The following is a 21,962-nucleotide window of genomic DNA, read 5'->3' as shown; positions in this document are numbered from 1 at the left end:
CTTTCAGGCCACCAGCTCCAAGGGGCAGAGGCGGCATGGGCTTTGGAGGAAGATATGGGGATCAGCCCAGGAAACTCTACTGCTTATTTTGTGGTGAGGACAAGGGCCACACTACAAGAACATGCCAGGTCACCATCCAGAAGCAAAAAGAGATTGCCGAAGCAGAAGCGTGGCAGAATCAGCCAAAACAGGTTTTACACACTGCTTCGTGCTACTCTCCCTATATACTAGAATACGTGGGTAATCAACCTGCAGCTTCTGTCGCTTCGGCAAGTTATTCACAAGCTTCCTGGCCCCAGCTCCCACTACCACCACCATTGTCACCTACTCATACCCGAAGCCAGCAGCCAGAAGGGCACCAGCATGCCCAACAGCAGCGCGACTTCAGGGAGGAGTCCGAAGCTCATACAATCAATAGCATTGTACCAGAATCGAAGCATATATACTGAGGAATATCCTACTTTTGATGTATTTTCATCTTTTATGCCACTTTATTTTTTGTGAGAAATAAGTAATTTCAATTTCTTGTAATAATTATGCCTGCACCAGAATGAAATATATCTTCCTCATGAATTTACGAAGCTCGAAAGACGTCTCTAAGGAAACGAAGTAAATTTCGAAGTTCAAAAGTCGTTCCTAAGGGAGCGCAGTGTAAGTTTTCTGCTCAAAAGTCGTTCCTAAGGGAATGCAGAGCCAAAAATTACAATCCGAAGCTGCAAAAGTCGTTCCTAAGGGAGCACAGCGTAAGTTTTCTGCTCAAAAGTCGTTCCTAAGGGGATGCAAAGCCAAATACCACCGAAATATAAGGTGAAGAAGCTCAAAAGTCGTTCCTAAGGGGATGTAGAGCTTAAATGCCACCGAAATAGAAGGTGAAGAAGCCCAAAAGTCGTTCCTAAGGGGATGCAGAGCTTAAAGACTCAAAAGACGTTCCTAAGGGGATGCAGAGTCTTGTGTATTCCAGTGTGGACGCGTGGGTGTGTGTCTTCGGCATCCTCACCATTTTGCATCATATCATCACATCATTTCGCATAACATTACATCATACATCATATTGCATTAACGACACACAAATTAAATACGAAGCAAACCTTCGGCAAATGCTTCATCAAAATGAAAATGTGCTGAGGCACGAAGTAAGCTTCGGAAAATACAATTTTATCAGACTTACCCTAGAAGGGCTCTTTCTTTACGAAGCATGAAAATAAGGGAAGGTGTTTTTTCGCCGAAGGCTAAAAAACGGCATGTATGTAAATTTCACGCATCGTAAAGAAATATATTACAGTAATTTACATGTTTCATTGATTGTTCCACACACCAAATGTTACATAGTATTTTTACAATAAAGTTGTAGAGTATTATAACAACAAAGTCTACTCTTCTCTAAGGTTCTTTTCTGCGGCTTCGTTTAACAACTTGTCGACAACTTCGTCGATAATAGTTTGCAAGGCTCATAACGTCCAGTGCTTCCTTCATCTCCGGATCAGCCAGAGGATTGTATGGCTCCAGCAGCGGTGATAGTTCAGCTGTAATAGATAAGCTATTAGTTCGAAGCCACATAGCAAGTACCGAAGTTAAAAATTCAAAAAACAATACCTATGCGCCTTTCGCGCTCAGCAGCCTCTTCAGTTCGCCTAGCTTCTTCTCGGGCGTCATGGGTGTCTTTTTCATTCTTTTTTATAATTTCGTGGGCCAATTCTCTGGCCACCATTTACCTAGACATCAGAGTAAAACTTCCTGCCCATTAAAGTTGCTTCGGCTGAAGGGTCCTTCGTGTCGTTTAAGGAGAAGGCGGCTTCGGCTTGAGCTGCAACTTTCACGTGTTCGCATCCAGCCTTCTCCAGAATAGTTGCGACTCCCCGGGCGCCAGAGAAAGCACAAATATCTCCGCGATCATTCAAAATTTCCTCAAAAGCTTCGGCTTCCCCGCTTATCCACTCAATGACGCCTTCGGGGTCACCTCGAATGAAGTTCTCATCAGAGGAGTAGGCACCTACCTTTGCAAAGCTGTTTTTCAAATTTTTCACGCAATCCAAGGATTTTTCGAAGCATCTTTCCTTTGATTCGTAGAGCTCTTCAATATTTTTCTCCAGCCTGGCCTTCCACCATTCACTTATTTCTTGACTGGCTTTCGCGACTTCACAATTTTCTTTAGCTTCAACAAGTTGTTTCTGAAGATTTTCAACTTTGGCTCTTTAGGCTTCGACCTGAGCGTTGTACTTAGCTTCGTCTTCTTTCATTTTATTTACCAATGAAATTAAAATTTTGTATTTGTCCAAGCCTTCATTTCTCAGCTCAATTACCTCTGAGCGAAGGTTGCTGAGAGCTATTGTGCAGCCTTCGTCTTCGACGCTTTTTTGTGCTCTCATGGCATTGCTAAGAATTAAGCCCTACAAGAAAAAGAAAGAATTAAGCATAACAATGAAATACTTCATTTCCAACTTCAAAGTTAATAACTTCTATACCTTTATACTGTTGTACGCAAGGCTATCAGCAAGATCATCCTTCGACATGGCCGAAAGGCCTTCCTCAAGCTTCAGAAATCCCATACTTTTAGCTATCTCCCGGCAAACAGATATTTCTTTGTTGTCCGGGAGACAGTACATGAAATCATCTTCATTAGTGCCATTGAACACTAAGGCCCCATTCAGATATTTTAGTTTCTGAGCGTAGTGTCTGGCCTCTAAGATTTCTTCGTTGGATAATTTTTTCCCCGAAGCATGTCGAATAATGAAATCAACATCTTCGGTTGGAGCTTCGGGGTCAGGAGATTTTGCTTTTTCCATCATATCTTGCCCCGCTGCCATGCTAGTATCTGAAAATTTGTTGCTCAGCTTTATCTTCAGGCGCGACAGCCTTCGTTCTAATGGGCACTGTACGCCCAGCTTCGGCTTCGGCCTGGACCTTGGCAACTTCGACAACTTTCTTAGTAGGAGCAGGGGTCAAGGCTTTTGTAGTCTCCATGATAGTGTCTAGCACGCTGGCCATCCTCCTCTTGGGAGTTGTTGCAGGAGCCTTTGTCATCTTCGGCAATTCTGCCTCTGCCGGTGGGCTCAAAATTTTTGGCATCATCATTATTTCTTCCAATTCTGGCTCTCTGGACGTATCGTCCTTGGCTTCGGCTGTCTCGACTATAGGCACCTTCGGCATTACAATCGATTCTTGAGTGCTCTGCACAATGGGAGCAGCTTGTTTTGCTTCGGCAGTTGAAGAGGTCCCTTCGCCAAATTCAGGCACTACGGCCGGCTCAATGTATCGCGGCCGGTGGGTCATAACCTTTATTTTCTTGCCCTTTGGCACAACAGTGGTGGCCGAAGTGGTAGTTTTCTCTTCTTTCCTTGCCTTCGCAGTGGGTAGTGATAATCAGGGTGTACGAAGCCAATTGCATCAAACACCCTGTTCAATCTTTTCTTGCCCTGACCCCCGAAGGCTGCGGACAAGGCATCATCTTCGGCCTTAGAATATGTCCCAAGCAACTCGTCATTGGTAGCTTCAATGCATTTCAACCAGTCATCATTTGGTTCGTCAAACTTCTCTCTAAATCTGAAAGTATATTTTAATCGAACTAGGCCACCTTCACTGGATTCAACAGTAGTCTCCTTCGGCATATCCCAGCTCTCCACAAGTGGCCACACTCTGTAGACTATGTGCTCTTGAATTATATCTCTTATGCCAATGAAGGCACAAACAATGCTAAAGGCCTTCTGGCATGCTTCGATGTCACTTTCAATAGCTACCTTTGGCCTTCGGAGGCCGAAGCGAGACCAGATGGGGCGTTGAATAATTTCCTTGATGTCTTCCCTTTTAATTAGATCATTTTTAACATAAAACCATTCCTCCATCTAGGCCCTGGGCCATCTTTTCCGGTATGTTGGCACCGGGTAGCTTGCATTAGAGCGAGCAATGAATCCGTAACAACCGAAGTTGTTGTGGTATTGTTCTTTGCCGATAGCCTTCATCTCGTATAATAGCTCGTGCATATTGCAGAAGCACTTCACGCTCGGCTCCAGCCCCTGGCTTCTTACAGCCCAGACAAACATCCCCATCCTAATTATAGCTTCAGGGGTAATCTGATGAAGAAAGATCTGGAATATCTTTAACACTTCAACCACAAATTTGCTCAACGGGAACTGAAGGCCTGCCTTCAAGAAGCTTTGGTAAATAACAACTTCATTTTCTTCAGGAGCAGGGGCAGTGCTGTCTCCTCCAACCCTCACAATAGACATGTCGCGAAAATATCTCCCTCTCATGGCGTCAATATGACTTTGTTTGGTGGTCAATTTTTCGAAGATGGTATGGCTTGGCTGCCAGGGCCGGTCCTCAGAATCTTCATCTCCACTCTCCACATCATAACTATCACTGTCATCAGAATCTTTAGACAAACCCTCCATTATCTCCTTAGTTATTTTTTCTGTATTCGTTTTTGCCATAGACTCATAAAACCCAGCAATAAAAGGATCCGTAGTTTTCTTCTCTTCATACAGCTTCTTCTCCTCAGTCATCTTCTTCTCCTCAGACATGGAGCAAGCACGCCTTTAAAACCAAAGCTAAAAAATCAAGCAAGAGCTGGTAAGCAAGAGTTAAAAAATTGAGAAAATAACGCAAACAACAGAAATGGCGTATCAAATGCTGTCGTTGTGGGTTCCTATTTATACGCCTAGCGCTTTGCAACTTGGCGGGCCCCGTCTGTCATTGACTATCGCTATTCTAGCGAAGGGAAGGTGTTTTTTCGGACCTTCGGCTTAAGGCCTTCGTTCACGTCGCAGTCTAATTTCGTTGTTATAACACATTAATACTGCGAGGGGCTACTGTTGGGGGGCCTTCATCTTTCGAAGGTCCTCAAAAACATAACTAACATGTTTTCCAAGTATAATACATTCATAGGGACCTTCGGCCTCAGAATGAAGCTGTACACGATATGAAAAGCATGGTCTGGGAGAAGGATGAACCAGTTTTGAAGCTACGCATGGAGAAGCTTCGGCTTAGCGGTGGAAAATCACCTTCTGAAGTTCATATGGTTAACCAGATGAGAGCTTGTCTCATGTGATATAGACTTCCAATGTTGGCTTATTGTTAAACCTCTTTTTGTGTGTTTTACCCAAGAAGTTGCATTCGGTTCTTTTTGGATGAAGTCAACCCCCATATCTTCTACTCGCTCAACAGACTCAAGTTGTCTGAGAAAGAAAACTGCACACATGGAACCTTATGTGTTCTTCTAGCAGATATTGTCTCTATTATTGACATCTCTAATTATCTTAAAGGTGATATATGTTATACCCACTAGAGAAACAACATCATGAGATACTCGTCTTCGCATGAAACTACCTTATGTTATCATTGGTATGGACATGAGCTACACGCTTCTCTACTCTTAAAAATCTTTTGTTCCAAATCTCGGGACAAGATTCTTTTAAGGGGGAGAGCTATAACACCCCAGGTGTTTGTCTTACGTTTCACAACGGGTATGGACTTAAGCATGGGATATCGATGAATATAACTGGTCACTAAAATTCTAATCATCGTCACCTATCATGATTTCGATATCGCATCTATCAATCTATCTAAACTGCCTGTTGGGGGCCTTCATCTTCTGAAGGTCCTCAAAAACACAACTAACATGTTTTCCAAGTATAATACATTCACAGGGACCTTCGGCCTCAGAATGAAGCTGTACACGATATGAAAAGCATGGTCTGGGAGAAGGATGAACCAGTTCCGAAGCTACGCGTGGAGAAGCTTCGGCTTAGTGGTGGAAAATGAAACCGACTTAAAGAGGAAAAGGCTATCTAGTCCTCGATAGATTGTACTTAAATCAATAGTAAATATCAAGGGCATGGATGTAATTTCACACAGGCTGCGTCCTGTGCCTATAAATAGATGAACAGTAACACCGTACTGTTCACGCTGACTTGTATTCACTCGCACGTCGCTCTTGAGCTCACACCTTCTTTCAAGCCGAAGGTACAAATGTAATTTACTGTCATTCGTGTTTATCCGTGATAAAATAATGAGAATATAAATAATCTGTTGATCCAATATGATTGTTTATGTCATTTTCCATGTTTCATATGCTTCTATCTTTATTATCACATACTGAGATGATGAAGGTATGTCCTTCATAACCTTCGTCTGGAGATCATTATATCCTAAGGGAGATAATGCTTTGAAGGACGAAGGTCTTTAATCATTAACATTTTGTGTTGCCTTGTTCTTAACTCATAGCATTTGAGAACAAGTCCCCAACACTGCCCAAAATATTTCACGAAGTTCAGGCTTTAGTAATCTTCCGTAATGTCGAGTCCGGTGTTGTTCAGGTTGATCGAGTGCTTGGATGTGATTTCAGAAGGAATTTGATTTTATAAATTCGATCGTGTTCTATATCTAAGAAAACAAGGCGTAAAGTTATTAATTGAGTTGCATTCTAGACAAATGTTCGGGTAGCGGGGAAATTTGTCTAGGCTCGACTAAATCAAATGTTGATTTAAATTATCGAATTCGATCTAGCTTTGGTTTGTCCTGTTTGCCTTTTCATTCTGATCCAACTGTTCGGGTAACGAGTATATTTTCGTTTGGTTCCAGATAAATTAAACATCGTTAGATCTTTCTTAAAACTTAACGTGGAACTCAGATATATTAAACGTTTGTGTTAAAAAGTACGAAGAAATCCAATTCCCCTTTATTGAGCTGGCTTTATGCTTCCCACCGCCTAACCTCCTCTCTTGTTCTTATCCATATGCTGGACGTTTCTTTTCTCTTCCTTATCTTCATGTCCAATGCCAAACTTCTTGATTCAGCGCTTAAGCGCCACCTCCGCGACCTCCTTGCTCGGCCATGGAACGCGCGCCCTCCGCCTCCTACCACAGCTATCAAGCTCTACAAACCCTCATCCCTTGCAGCGCATAGTGCTCTACCCAGTGCTCCATGGCGTGTCTCCCTCCCTTTGGGCTGGGCTCGGCCTCATGAAGCTCATGCAATTTTAGCCAAATCTCATTAGCAGTTTTCAGTGTAATAACTTGATTAAAAATATCCATGCTAAGAGATTCATACAAGCAATTTTTGGCTCTAGCATTTAAATGAGTATCTTTTTCCTCACTCATGGTGGGTTTCTCGGGATTCTTGGGTGGTTTCATCCCGTCACAAGTGACTCTCCAAACACCTATATCAACGACCTCTAGGTAACAAGTCATTCTAGCACTATAATATGGAAAGTTAGTGCCGTCGAAGTGTGATGACCTATGGGTATCGATCCCCTTTCTCTAAAATGTGTCGGCTCTTTTAGTGGTAAAGCTAAAGCGTTCCACATGAGCCAAATCAGTCTTTGATACAAATTGAAGGAAACAGGTGACGCCTAAGAGGGGGTGAATTAGGACTTCAAAAACTTTCTCTAAACTAGACCACAAATAAATCCCTAGAACAAAACTTATCTAAATAATCAAACTAGAATGTGCAAACTAGGTTTTGTCTAAGTGTTGCTATCTCTACCGCAAAGGCTAAGTTTCAATCCTAAACAATCTAAGTATAATGACAAGATTGAAACTTAAATGCTTAATATAAATGCAGAAGCTAAAGAGCAAGGTAGAGATGCAAACTCTCGTGGATGGTGCCGATATTTTTACCGAGGTATCCGGATCTACGCAAGATCCTGATTAATCCTCGTTGGTGCCCCTACGCAAAGGGAAGCCCACACGAGGGCCAAGCACCACGGTCGAGTAACTTCGTAGAGAGCCGCGGGCCTTCTCCACACGCAAGTGGTGCTCCGCTTCGGGCTCCTCTCGGACGCTCCCCGCCTCTCCACTATCGAGCTTCCGACCGAAAACACCACAGGCCTTGTTCCCTCCGGTGGTGGGCGTGACACAAATGCATTTGTCATGGTCTCGCAAGACTCTCGCCCCACTCGGTACAATTACAACGGCTCATGCAAGAGCCGAGGGGTTGTGTGGTTTCTCTAAACTCACTCAACTAACTAGGATTCACCTAGAGCAAGCGCTAATGCGGTCTAACTAACCTAAGCATTTCGCAAAACTCCTACGCTAATCATCGAGTGATTCTATTAAGCACTTGGGTGTATGAGCACTTAGAAATGTCTACTATATGCCTTGATATGTTTTTTGGGCTCCCACACCTTCAAATGGCTAGTTGGGGGGTATTTATAGCCTCCCCCCACACTTCTAGCCATTGGACAGAAAGCAGCATCTTTCTGTCAACGGGCAAACCGGACGGTCCGTGTGCACCAGACATACACTATTCATTGTCTGGTGCCTTCTACGTCAGCTGACCGTTGGGGCGACCGTTGGATCCGACCGTTACCTAGATTGTCCGGTGCACACCGGACAGTCCGGTGCTACAGCCCGAGAGCGCCCGTCGTGGGCCTCTTTGCGCAGACTATCCAGGTGTCCCACCGGACAGTCCGGTGCACACCGGATATGTACTATGCACTGTCCGGTGTGCCACTTGGCACTGGCTGACTGCCCACTTCATGGATTTCTTCACTGATTCCTTGGGCTCCTTTTGTTCTTGAGTCTTGGACTTCTAAGCTCTTTTTTGTCTTCTTTTAGGTGTTGCATCCTCAGTGCCTTAGTCCAATCCTCTTCGCATCATGTGAACTACAAACATAAACACTAGCAAACACATTAGTCCACAGGTTATGTTGTGTCACACCCGGGCTTTAGGGACCTAGGCGTGAACGTAATCACCATGTGTGCTAGGACCAAGTCTTACACATATGATGACTCATGGTACAGAAACGAATGTCACCTCTTTACTATATAATATGAGTTATGTACAAAATAAATAAATAATTACATCATATGAAGACAACGATCTTGTCAGTGTTTGGGACCCGACCGCCACCCGGGGTTACCCTCGAGGTGCTTTTGGGTAGGACGGTGTTGCTGACTGTAGCTCGATGGTTCGTGCTAGGCGCACAAGAGACGATAGACAATTTTCTACAGGTTCGGGCCGCTTAGAGAGGCATAATACCATACTTCCTGGTGTGGATCTTTATGTGGTGGGTTACAGGGGGATTCTCTAGTATGAAGGATGCTAGAGAATGGAGTAGATGGCTGATGAATGACCTGCCTTTGATGGGGTGCCTCCTCGGCCTTATATATCCGACCGTGGGGCATTTACATATGTGTACGATAACGTTGCATGCCTAAGTAATTGTGAACCGATCGAACTTATCTTCCTGCGATTTGCCGACTTATCCTCACTTAGTTCCGATGTCCAAGGTGGTCGCGCGGGAGAATTGGATCAGAGCTGCGGATAACGCTTAAAACCTCGCGAACCGCCTTGGCCCGTGTTTGTTTATTCCTTGCGTCGGCCCATTCCGCCAGCAGTTCTCCCCTGGCCCACGAAGGGATGGCCTTGCAAGGTAGTAAGCCCAAAATTGTTTGCGAGGCCTTCTAACCTTCTAGTGGACCCGAGGGATATTTGTCCCCCACAAGCCCCCAATCTTTGAGTTGATTTTGAAATAATCAGCCCGAAGATTCTAGGTCTAGCTTGCGGTTTCAATTTTCTTTTTGGTGATGAGCACTTGGGAAACACGTCTGTTGAGTGTTGCTTCTGAACTTTGAATGACTTCAGTAAAAAACAAGCTTCTGTTGTCCTCCTTTGGTACATTTGACGATCTTCGCCTTATGCTTCAGGAATCAGCACTCTGTCATCAACTTATGCTTTAGAAATTAGTGCTCTGTCCTTTGTGGTTAAAGATTCATTGGGTGCACCGGAGATGCACCCAATGGGTGTAGCCCCCGAGCTTTGAGTGGATTATTGAAAACAATCCACTCAAAGATCTTCATCTCATGCTTTAGAAATCATTATTTTATCTTTGTCTCATGCTTTAGAAACCAGCATTTTATCGTCGGCTTATGCTTTAGAGATCAGCACTTTGTCTTCATCTCATGCTTTTTAGAAACCAGCATCGTGGTCTGCCCTTTGGGGTTAAGGATTCATTGGGTGCACCAGAGGTGCACCCAATGGGTGTAGCCCCCGAGCTTTGAGTGGATTATTGAAAATAATCCACTCAAAGATCTTCATCTCATGCTTTAGAAGTCATCATTTTATCTTCATCTCATGCTTTTAGAAACCAGCATTTTATCATCATCTCGTGCTTTAGAAACCAACATTTTATCATTGGCTTATGCTTTAGAGATCAACATTTTATCATCGGCTTATGCTTTAGAGATCAGCATTTTGTCTTCATCTCATGCTTTAGAAACCAACATTTTATCATCGTCTCATGCTTTAGAAACTAGCATTTTATCATCGGCTTATGCTTTAGAGATCAGCATTTTATCATCGACTTATGCTTTAGAGATCAGCATTTTGTCTTCATCTCATGCTTTTAGAAACCAGCAGCGTGGTCTGCCCATGTTCTGTTAGGTTTGAAATTTATTTGATAGGCGATAGATTGGACGTTTGGTAGATGGCTCTTGGCTGGTCTTCATTTCGCTTCGTGCTTCAATGCTTCTGCTGACTAGACTTGCAGTTCAGTATCTATATTTGGCTTTCCTTTGATCTCTATCGATATCTTCTTTTTGTCTTAACACATTCATTGTGTATACTATATGGATGTGACTGCTTCAGAAAATCTATTGAAAATTCTTGGTCGTCCCCCACCCAATGGGTGTTTCCCAATGGGTGTGACCAAGGGACGTTTTGGTACGCAAAGCGTTTTGCACATTGTCCTGGAGTAGTAACTTGACACGACTGCTGGGCGTAATCATATTGCCCCAGCTGTTGACCTTAGTCCAAATGGTGTCGTGTTACGTGAAGCGGCGTTTGCTGCCTGACTCGCCTTCAGGCGATTTGAATTGCTTATTGAATACTTGCGACTGTTCAGTGGGCATGGTAGGAGACGAACAGTTGCTTCTAGCCTCTATAAATAGCCTGTTTGCTCCATCATTGTTTTCACACATCCTTTGATCATCTGTTGTTTCTTCCTCAACCTTCTCTTCTCTTCCATCTAGCCATGGGCAAGGACAAGAAAAGTCAGAGCTCGCCGCATCGCTCCAGCAACAAACGAAAGCGAGAACCGAGTCCTTCGTCGGAGGACTTCGGTGACTCTAAGTACTCGGAGGAGGAGTTCTCCTCCGAGTCCGAGGGGTCCCCGGTCTACGCTTCACCCCGGCATTGTCCGATGACTCGGACGACTCCTAGGGGATAGCCACCGAGGTGTGGACGTACATCCGGTCCATCGAGCGCGCCGGGCTCGAGGGTTGGATGAGTCGGAGGTCTCCTCGGACGAGGAGAACTCTTCCGACTCGTCCGAGGAGGGAAGCGGCGGTGACGGCAATGACGAGGGCGACGGTGGCGATGGTGGTGACGGCAGTGACAGTGGCAGAAGGGACGACGGCGGCAAGGGCGGTGACGACGACAACGACAAAGGCGGCGACAACGGCAAGGGCGGCAGGAGCAGCAGCAAGGCCAGTGGCAAAGCGCCACTGGCTTAAATATTAGTATAGATAATTTAGTAGTAGAAGTAGTAGTAGTGAAATAATGTAGTAGTAGTTAGTAGTATAGTGTAATGTAAGTAATGTAGTAAAAGGGAATAAAATGCCGACTCATAATTGAAAGTCGCCTAGAGGAGGGTGAATAGGCGGAAACTGAAATTTATAAACTTAAAGCACAACTACAAGCCGGGGTTAGCGCTAGAAATAAAACCGAGTCCAAAAGAGAGGGGAAAAACAAATCAACCAAGGAAATAGAGTGGATGACACGGTGATTTGTTTTACCGAAGTTCGGTTCCAAAAGAACCTAGTCCCCGTTGAGGTGGTCACAAAGACCGGGTCTCTTTCAACCCTTTCCCTCTCTCAAACGGTCACTTAGACCGAGTGAGCTTTCTCCTTAATCAAACCGGGTCACTTAGACCCCTACAAGGACAACCACACACTTGGTGTCTCTTGCTTTGATTACAAGTCACTTGAGAATAAGAATGGGAATAGAAGAAAGCACGATTGCAAAAACCAAGCGACAAGAGTGACAAATAACACACATATCACTTTCTCTCTCAAGTCACTAATCACTAATGATCACTTGTCTCAATTGTGGAACTTGGAGAGATTGGAAGCTTTGATTGTGTCTTGGAATGGATTGCTAGCTCTTGTATTGAATGTGAGAGGTTGGAGTGCTTGGTTGTAGTGAGTGGAGGTGGTTGGGGTTGTATTTATAGCCACCAACCACTTCCTAGCCGTTGCTCCTTTTCTGCCGACCACGGACGGTCCGCGCCCCTGGTCCGGACGGTCCGCCCCTGCACATCAACGGCTAAAATCGCAACTGTGACGGAACCTCCCAAGTAATTAGGCCCACCTACAGTTGTCCTTGTCCAACAGACATCAGACACCCTGTAGATGTTCCTAAATCACTTGACAAGTTCGGTATCTTCTTTCTTACCTTTCCAGGAACGTTTCACCCGTCTTGCAGACATTACAGATCATCGGAGATAAAGAAATGTGGAAGCGATTACATAACTTACATTTATTTAAAAAGTAAGATCAAGTTACTTATTACAGACCAGAGTTATCCTAGGAGTGCAGAGTAATATTATTACAATACCAAGGGAGGCAAAAACTCCTCCCGATAAGTTCTTTCACAAAAGTTCTATATGCAGGACCAAGTCCTCCCGCGGCTTCACTCTTGTTTTTCTTCCTTGGGAACCACCTTGGAGCAGAAGCAACAAAAATTTGTCGCTTCCTCACCTAAAAACAACGGAGGGATAAACCCTGAGTATGGAATTACTCAGCAAGTCTTACCCAACTAAAGAAAAGACTCTCAAGGGTATGCTGGTTAAGGGAGTCAAGGTGAGGCTTTTCAATAATCAAAGACTCTGTTTTGCAGAAATGCTTACTAAAGTGGATCCTTAAAAATCCAGTTTTAATTTATCAAGTTAAGTAAAATTACCTGCAACTAGAGTTCTTTCTACCCTAGTTCAATCACTTGTCCTGCACTAGCCAATTTCTTAACAAACCATCATCTTTAGTGGATTGCTACGTGTAAGTCAGTGACCAAGTCTTCATAACCGTGAATGTACGGCAATCCGAATCGATTATACTCAGCTGAGGATCTCCAATCACACGACATATGTAGCACTTAACCCTTGCATATGTCAACCCGCCACCGGGGTTCTTAAGACCAGATCAGGTTCACGCAAACCGAGAGCACAGATACACCACCGTCCAGCCTCTTGCCACGGAGGGTACACGCTACTCCCGCCACCGCTCCACGGCCATTTCGTGTTATCTTATTCTGGCCCTAGTCTGTCCGAGGCAAGGCTTACCCATGACGAGGCATGTGACCAGCTAAAGGGTCCTCGGTCATCAAGCCTACATCGAGACGGTCCTTAATCGACTCAGACGGAGACGCTACACCGAGACTCTCTTCTCGTGCAAGTCACTCGCCCGGTCTCAGCTTAATCATTTAAACCCAAATCTTTGTACCTGGCAGAGGTACATCTTTTCCGATGTTGAACCCATCATGGCCATGATGGATCCACCATCAAGTTTTATTTTTGAAAACAACCCTCCCACTTTGCCAAACATCTTTTGTAAAACAAATCCTTTTGTTTTTCTAAAGCAATACTAAGCATAGAAAAACCTTTTTGTAAAAACAGGGTTTCAAGGAAGGTAATCAAGTTCAAGGAAGGTAATGCAAGAATTGTTTAAGCATTCAACTCCTATCACCTAATGCAGCAATCAAGTGAGAAAGATTTTAAAAACATCAAGGAAGGTGGCAAATGCACTGGGGCTTGCCTTCGTTAGTAGGTGAGTCAGGCTCGGACCCACAGATATCGAAGTAGAAACAATTGCCGGCCTGAGAATCCGAAGGTGGTGGTGTCTTCTCTTCGGTCACTTCAATCTCTTCTTCGTTTTCTAAATATATCCATATAGGTATATATATAAGAATGAATGCCATGTAATGCTCATGAGAGTGCAAAGATAATAAAGATTTATTATCCAAGTCTTGAATACAACTTTCCTTCACGGAACTTCGAGAACTTAGGGTTTCCGGAGTCAGTAAAGGAGTTCAAAGGGCAGGGGGGTTTTAGGTTCTAAGTATCAAACAAGGTCCAAATTATCCCAAATTCTACCCAAGGCCTCTAAATAATGTGTAGAGCTTATGTAAAAAGTTTGAGCAATTTTGGGATTACTATATGTTTTCTAAAAATCCAGAACTAATACTTTAAACTACTTTAAATTCCTTATTTAACCTAAAAATCATACCACTATTTTTATTAAATTCTATGGAAAATAAGAAGTCTAGGAAAATTGGTTTCACAATTTTAGGAATTTTCTGTAGTTTTCTACATATTTCTAAACTTGGACAGAAAAAGAAAAGAGAAAAGATGTAATAGTGTTGGGCTAAATCCGGTCCAGGCGGCCCAACAATGGGCAGAAGCGCGCCCGCGCCCGCGCGCGCTGGCTGTTTTGCGAAAAGGACCTCTGGTTTTTGGTTAACTGGGAACGAGTTCTTTTACTATTTCACAGAGTCGCTGACAGATTGCAGATAGGTCCTCAATCTTCTATTCCTTTACCCAATACGTCCTCGACGGCGCTCCGCACGCAGCCAAGCTCCGGCGAGCTATCTGACCGGCCGAACGGGGCGATGACCGGTGCTCCCGAGCAGTGGGCATGGAATTGAACCACCCCAGATCACTTCCTCTAACCTAATTTCATCAACGACTAACTAATAAGCTCTGGCCACGGCGGCCGTGAGCATCGCGGCTTGGCAGTCGTGTTCCCGACGATCCCTGGCGGCCCGGTTCAATTGGGTGGGTCGGTGAGCATCACAGACGCATGAGAATGCTTAGACAAGGGAGCAGAGGGGAAGAGCTGACCTGAGTTGGGCTGACCACAACGGGGTGTGTTTCACGGCGGCGAAGACCGAAATTGGGGGAAGTTCGAAATTTGGGCTTGCTGGTGATCGGCTGTGAGCAATACGAGGTGTGGTGGTGTGTGATGATGCTGCGAAGCTAACACAGGACTCAATTTATAGGGAGCGGTAGCGATGACGAGCAATTTGAGCAGATTATGCTGGCGGCCGGAGATGAAGAAGAACCCTGGCGCAGTAAATACGTGTTCCACGCCGTGGCAGCTATTCCGGCGATCAACGGGGCGCTAAAGTGAATCGTGGCGTTGCGGTGGCAAGGCTCGGACACGCGACGTAAGGCCATGCGACGGCGGTTCACCGGCGAGCTTATCTGCTCAAGCCGCAGAGCAAGGGGGCTACGACGGTGAGTCACCGGAGCTATCCCCAGCCGTCGAGCTACTACGTGGCAGACTTATCTAGTTACCGACGACATGAATCGCAATGGCGGCGGCGTGAATCTTTGCGCAGAGAGGTCGCCGGCGGTGAGGATCCGACGCTGGCAGTCTGATCCATTTGGGACACTGTACCATCGCTAATGGGGTTCAGTCAGTCTAACAGACCGTTTTTGAGCTTGATTTTCTCTCAAACTTATATGGAAACATGCTCCATGCTCTGCAGCAAAATTGTAGAGCTACAATCCAGCTACAACTTTGCTACAATGTGCTCCCACAAAAAGTCACTGGATCTTGCTTAAAATCAAGCCCTAAGTTCATGTCATCCCACTGTTAATCTGAATTTCAGATTTCAAGCAGTCTGACAGTCCAACTTCAGGCTCAATTATCTCCAGTATTTTCGTAACAACTATGCTCACACTCTTAAGCAAAGTTGTTCTCCTATGATTGGGCTATAATTTTGATGTGGTGACCTAGGGCAAAAACCCTATAATTTAAAAGATGCAAAGCTCCAAAGTTGAGCCAATCACACTGATTTCAGACTTAGGCTATATAGGGGTTAAGTGGTACTTTTTGCAATTAGCCCCAAAACTTAGGGTTTGGCTTGCAAATCTTCCCAAATGTGAACCATGTGACTTTATATGCTTTAGCATTATAGTTTTTATACTTTAGTCCAAATGTGCACAGTTTTTGCACATAGGCCCCTAGGGTTTGGATTTAGGGTTTTCCAGGGTTCAAATGGGGTTCTTGGTATCCCAGGGGTATAAATGTGATTCAAGTTTATTTTTGGGAACATTTATGACTATTCCCCTAAAGCTTTTAGGTTTTCTCAATTCGGGTTATGTTCTACCCCTTTAATCCCTATTTAGGGTTAAGTTCCCTATCCAGGGTCCTATTTGCAAAATGCTATAACAATACAACTTGTTTGAAATTTTTACCTAGTGAATGCACTCTAAGTGTATCAAACATATGCAATGCCAATGCTTATGATGTTATGCTCAAGTTTTAGTTACAGTAACACCAGGGGTGTTACGTCCTTCCCCCCATAAAAGAATCTCGTCCCGAGATTAAAAGTCCTAGGGTAAGTAATGGAAAAGGAAACACGACATACTTTTATTTCCTTATTTCTGGTACAAGGCAGGGGTGGTTTGGGAATCACTCCTTTATTATAACAGCTATACATGCTTTACAAATTACAAGAGGCTAAAAATCCTGGGAAATTCTTATCTAAAAAGTCTTGAGTCTCCCACGTAGCCTCATCTTTGGAATGTTGGTTCCACTGTATCTTATAAAACTTGAGAGTTTTTCTCCAGGTAACCCTGTCCTTTTGATCCAAGACTCGAATAGGGTGCTCAGAATATGTCAAGTCCGGTTCAAGGACAACATCTGTCACTTCAACGGTTCGATCAGGAACCCGAAGACATTTCTTCAATTGGGACACGTGGAACACATTATGCACAGCAGACAAGGTTTCGGGTAACTGAAGTCGGTATGCCACTGGCCCATATCTTTCCAGGATAAGAAAAGGACCAATATATCGTGGTGCAAGCTTTCCTTTAACCCCAAAACACGATACTCCCTTCATCGGTGAAACCTTCAGGTAGACATAGTCTCCCTCAAGGAAATATAAGGGCATTCGCCGTTTGTCTGCATAACTCTTCTGACGAGCTTGAGCTTTCTTCAAATTATGAATTATTTTCTGAACCTTTTCTTCAGTCTCTTTCACCATATCAGGCCTAAAGAAGTACCTTTCACCAGGTTCAGACCAATTTAGCGGAGTACGACATCGTCGTCCATATAAAGCTTCAAAGGGTGCCATCTTGATGCTTTCTTGATAGCTATTATTATATGAAAATTCCGCTAACGGCAAACATTCATCCCATTTTTGTGGAAATTCCAGAACACATGCCTGCAACATATCTTCAAGTATTTGGTTCACTCTCTCAGTCTGTCCACTGGTTTGAGGATGATAGGCCGAACTGTGGAGCAATTGGGTACCCAGGGATTTATGAAGCTCTTCCCAGAATTTGGATACGAATTGAAGTCCACGATCCAACACTATAGTCTTTGGAACACCATGCAAACTGAGAATACGGGTAATGTACAACTCCGCATAGGTAATGACGGGATATTTTACTTTGACCGGAAGGAAGTGGGCGATCTTTGTAAGTCGATCGATGATAACCCAAATGGAGTCAAAGCCTTTCGCTGTTCTGGGTAATCCCACAATGAAGTCCATGCTAATATCTTCCCATTTCCATGTCGGGATCGACAAAGATTGTAATGGATCAGCAGTCTTCATGTGTATGGCCTTGACACGTCTGCAAGTGTCACACTTAGCCACATAGCGTGCAATTTCAATTTTCATCTTCGTCCACCAGTAGTGCTGCTTTAGATCATGATACATCTTAGTGCTTCCCGGATGAATAGAATAGCGACTAAGATGTGCTTCATCTAAGATTTGATGGCGGAGTTCTTCATTCTTCGGCACCACTATGCGGTTATTGAACCATATCACACCTTGATCGTCTTTTTTGAAACATTTGGCTTTTCCAGCCATTATCTTCTCACGTATGTGCTTCATACCCTCATCATCTTTTTGTGCGTCAATTATTCTTCGTAAGATGATTGACTCCAGCTTCAAATGATTTGAAGTCCCATGCTGAATCATTCCCAGGTTTAATTTCTCCATCTCCTGGCATAACGTAATGTCAGAAGTCCTCACTGTTAAACAATGGCAGGAAACCTTGCGACTAAGCGTATCTGCCACTACATTTGCTTTTCCTGGGTGATAATGGATTTCTAATTCATAATCCTTGATTAGCTCGAGCCATCGCCTCTGTCTCATATTCAATTCTGACTGGGTGAAGATGTATTTTAAGCTTTTATGGTCTGTATAAATATGACAGACATTACCCAGCAAATAATGACGCCAGATCTTTAGGGCATGAACCACCGCAGCTAACTCCAGATCATGAGTAGGATAGTGTTCCTCATGTCGGCGTAACTGCCTTGAAGCATATGCAATTACTCGGCCTTCTTGCATTAGCACACAGCCGAGGCCACGCTGCCTGATGCATCACAATATACATCAAAGGGCTTGGTGATGTCCGGTTGAGCCAATACCGGAGCAGTGGTTAATAATGTCTTCAATTGTTCAAAAGCTTCATCACACTTTGAAGACCAATTGAACTTAATATCATTCTTCAATAAACTTGTGATTGGCTTCACAAGCTTTGAAAAATCTGGTATGAATCGGCGGTAATATCCAGCCAGTCCAAGGAAACTTCGGACCTGATGAACAGTGGTCGGGGCCGGGGGTTTCCACTCCAAAATGTCCTTGACTTTGCTGGGATCTACCGCAAACCCCCTGGCAGACAGTACATGTCCCAGAAACTGAATTTCCTCCAGCCAAAACGCGCATTTGCTGAACTTGGCATATAACTGATGTTCTCTCAAGCGCGTTAACACGATCCGTAAGTGTTGGGCATGCTCCTCTTCATTCTTGGAATATATTAAAATATCGTCAATGAAGACTACCACAAACTTGTCCAACTCGGGCATGAACACCGAGTTCATCAAATACGTGAAGTGGGCAGGTGCATTTGTCAATCCGAAAGACATTACCAGGTATTCAAATAACCCATACCGCGTAGTGAAGGTGGTCTTTGGTATATCTTCGGGCCGAATACGAATCTGGTGATAGCCCAATCTGAGACCAATCTTAGAAAATACCCTTGCTCCAGTCAGTTGATCAAATAGAATGTCAATCCTTGGAAGAGGGTACTTGTTTTTGATGGTGACCTCATTCAGGGGTCGATAATCCACACACATCCATAAAGTTTGATCCTTCTTTTTGACGAATATGGCTGGACAACCCCATGGCGACGAGCTTGGCCAGATAAATCCTTTCTCAAGTAGGTCTTGTAATTGAATCTTCAGTTCTGCCAACTCATTAGGAGGCATTTGGTACGATCTTCTAGAGACGGGAGCCGTACCGGGCTTCAACTCTATTACAAACTCTACCTCCCGTTCAGGTGGCAGTCCGGGCAAATCCTCGGGAAAGACATCGGGAAACTCGCACACCACCGGAATATCCTTGATTTCCAGTATAATAGCTTCATAAGCTCTGCCAGTAGCTTTGGTTGGAATGGGGATATGCAGAAGAATTTCTTCCTGGTTATGACTCAACCTGATAATTCTCTGATCAGTGTTGAGAGTTGCTTTATGTCTGGCTAACCAATTCATACCCAAAATGACATCTATATCTTGGCCTTTCAGAACGATCATATTAGTAGGAAAGTCCCGTCCGACCAAAGTTACGGGCACTTGATAGTCCACTTCTCTAGTAAATATTTGTCCCCATGGTGAAAGGGAAATGTGCCCTTGGGCCATTTCTAAGTGTTTTGGTGATTTAGTGTCCAATACAGGTGCCTAAGTGTCAAATGGTGGACAAAGTACAAATCAAGTATAAAGGTATGTTTCTCAGACTTAGTACATTGTTTTGGAGACTAATTTATTGTGTCTAAGTACTGGAAACAGGAGAAATCGAATTGGAAGAGAGATGGCTTTGTTCAGCCAAAGTCAGCTCTATCTGGGTGCACCGGACTGTCCGGTGGTGCACCGGACAGTGTCTGGAGCCCCAGGCTGGCTCAGGCGAACTTGCTGCTCTCTAGAAGAATTTAACGACGTACGACTATAATTCACCGGACTATCCGGTGTACACCGGACAGTGTCCGGTGAGCCAACGGTCGCCGGGCCAACGGTCGGCCGCTTAATCCGGACGCGACGCGTGGCCGAGCCAACGGCTAGAAGGGGGCACCGGACTGTCCGGTGCGCCAACGGCTCCGAGGCTGCCAACGGTCGGCTTTGCCATATAAGGAAAGAGATCCGCACCGGACAGTGTCCGGTGGTGCACTGGACTGTCCGGTGCGCCAGGCAACAGAAGGCAAGAATTGCCTTCTCGGATTGCTCTCAACGGCTCCTAGCTGCCTTGGGGCTATAAAAGGGACCCCTAGGCTCATGGAGGAGAACACCAAGCATTCCTTGAGCACTCTTGATCACTCACACTCCATTCTTGCGCACTTGTTCGACATTCTAGTGATTTGAGCTCCGTTCTAGTGTGCTAGTCTTTTGAGCTTAAGTCTGGGTCTTGTGTGTGCGTATTTGCTGTGATCTTTGTGTCTTGTGTGAGTTGCTAATCCCTCCCTTACTCTGTGCTTCTTTGTGAACATCTTTGTAAGGGCGAGAGACTCCAAGTTGTGGAGATTCCTCGCGAACGGGATATAGAAAAGAAAAGCAAACATCGTGGTATTCAAGTGGGTCTTTGGACCGCTTGAGAGGGGTTGATTGCAACCCTCGTCCGGTGGGACGCCACAACGTGGAAGTAGGCAAGTGTTGTACTTGGCCGAACCACGGGATAAACCACTGTGTCTACCTGTGTTGATTCTCTTGTGGTTATTGTGTTTCGCTAAGACTCTTCTCTAGCCACTTGGCAATACTGTGCTAACGCTTAACCATGTTTTTGTGGCATTAAGTTCAAGTTTTACAGGATCACCTATTCACCCCCCTCTAGGTGCTCTCAATTGGTATCAGAACCAGTCTCTTTAAGAAAGGGACTAACCGCCCGAAGAGATGGATCCTAAGGGGAAGGGAATCATGATCAATGATAAGGAGAAGGAGTCCTTCATCAACGAGCCGAAGGATGACAAGCCTACCGACTCGGGCTCGGGCCACAAACGAAAGGATGGGAAGAAGAAGAAGACAAGGCGCATCAAGGAGATCGTCTACTACGACGACAGCGACGAGTCCACTTCTTCCCAAAAGGACAACGACGACAACGACTACGAGAGAAGGAAACCGGTTAATTCGAACTTTTCTTTTGACTACTCTCGTATTCCGCAAAGTACAAATGCTCATTTGCTCTCCATTCCACTTGGCAAACCTCCTCACTTTGATGGAGAGGACTACAGATTTTAGAGCCACAAAATGCGTAGTCACCTGTTCTCTCTCCATCCGAGCATATGGGAGATTGTGGAAAGTGGAATGAAATTTGATAGCTCGGATAGTCCTATGTTTATCAATGAACAAATTCATAGAAATGCACAAGCTACTACTATGTTGTTAGCCTCTTTGTGCAGGGACGAGTATCATAAGGTGAGCGGCTTGGACAATGCCAAGCAGATCTGGGACACCCTCAGGATCTCACATGAGAGGAACGACGTCACATTACTCACCAAAATGGAGTTGTTGGAGGGCGAGCTTGGAAGATTCGCGATGATCAGGGGAGAGGAGCCAACCCAAACATACAACTGGCTCAAGACCCTCATCAACAAGATAAGGAGCTACGGAAGCACACGATGGACGGACCACGACGTCGTTCGTCTAATGCTAAGGTCCTTTACTGTACTTGATCCACATTTGGTGAACAATATTCGTGAAAATCCTAGGTACACCAAGATGTCGCCCGAAGAAGTTCTTGGGAAATTTGTAAGCGGGCGAATGATGATCAAGGAGGCGAGATATGTCGACGACGCGTTGAACGGTCCAATCCATGAGCCTCAACCCATTGCTCTCAAGGCAACGAGGAGCAAGGAGACGCTACCTAGCAAGGTGGCGCAAGTTGAGGCGGCCGAGCTCAATGATGAAGAGATGGCCCTCATCATCAAGCACTTCAAGACGGCGCTAAAAGGTCGCAAGGGGCAGCCA

Source organism: Zea mays, chromosome 4, assembly GCF_902167145.1.
Source record: "Zea mays cultivar B73 chromosome 4, Zm-B73-REFERENCE-NAM-5.0, whole genome shotgun sequence".
Taxonomy (NCBI): Eukaryota; Viridiplantae; Streptophyta; class Magnoliopsida; order Poales; family Poaceae; genus Zea; species Zea mays.
The sequence above is the reverse complement of the archived record's forward strand: the minus strand, read 5'-3'. Positions refer to the sequence as shown.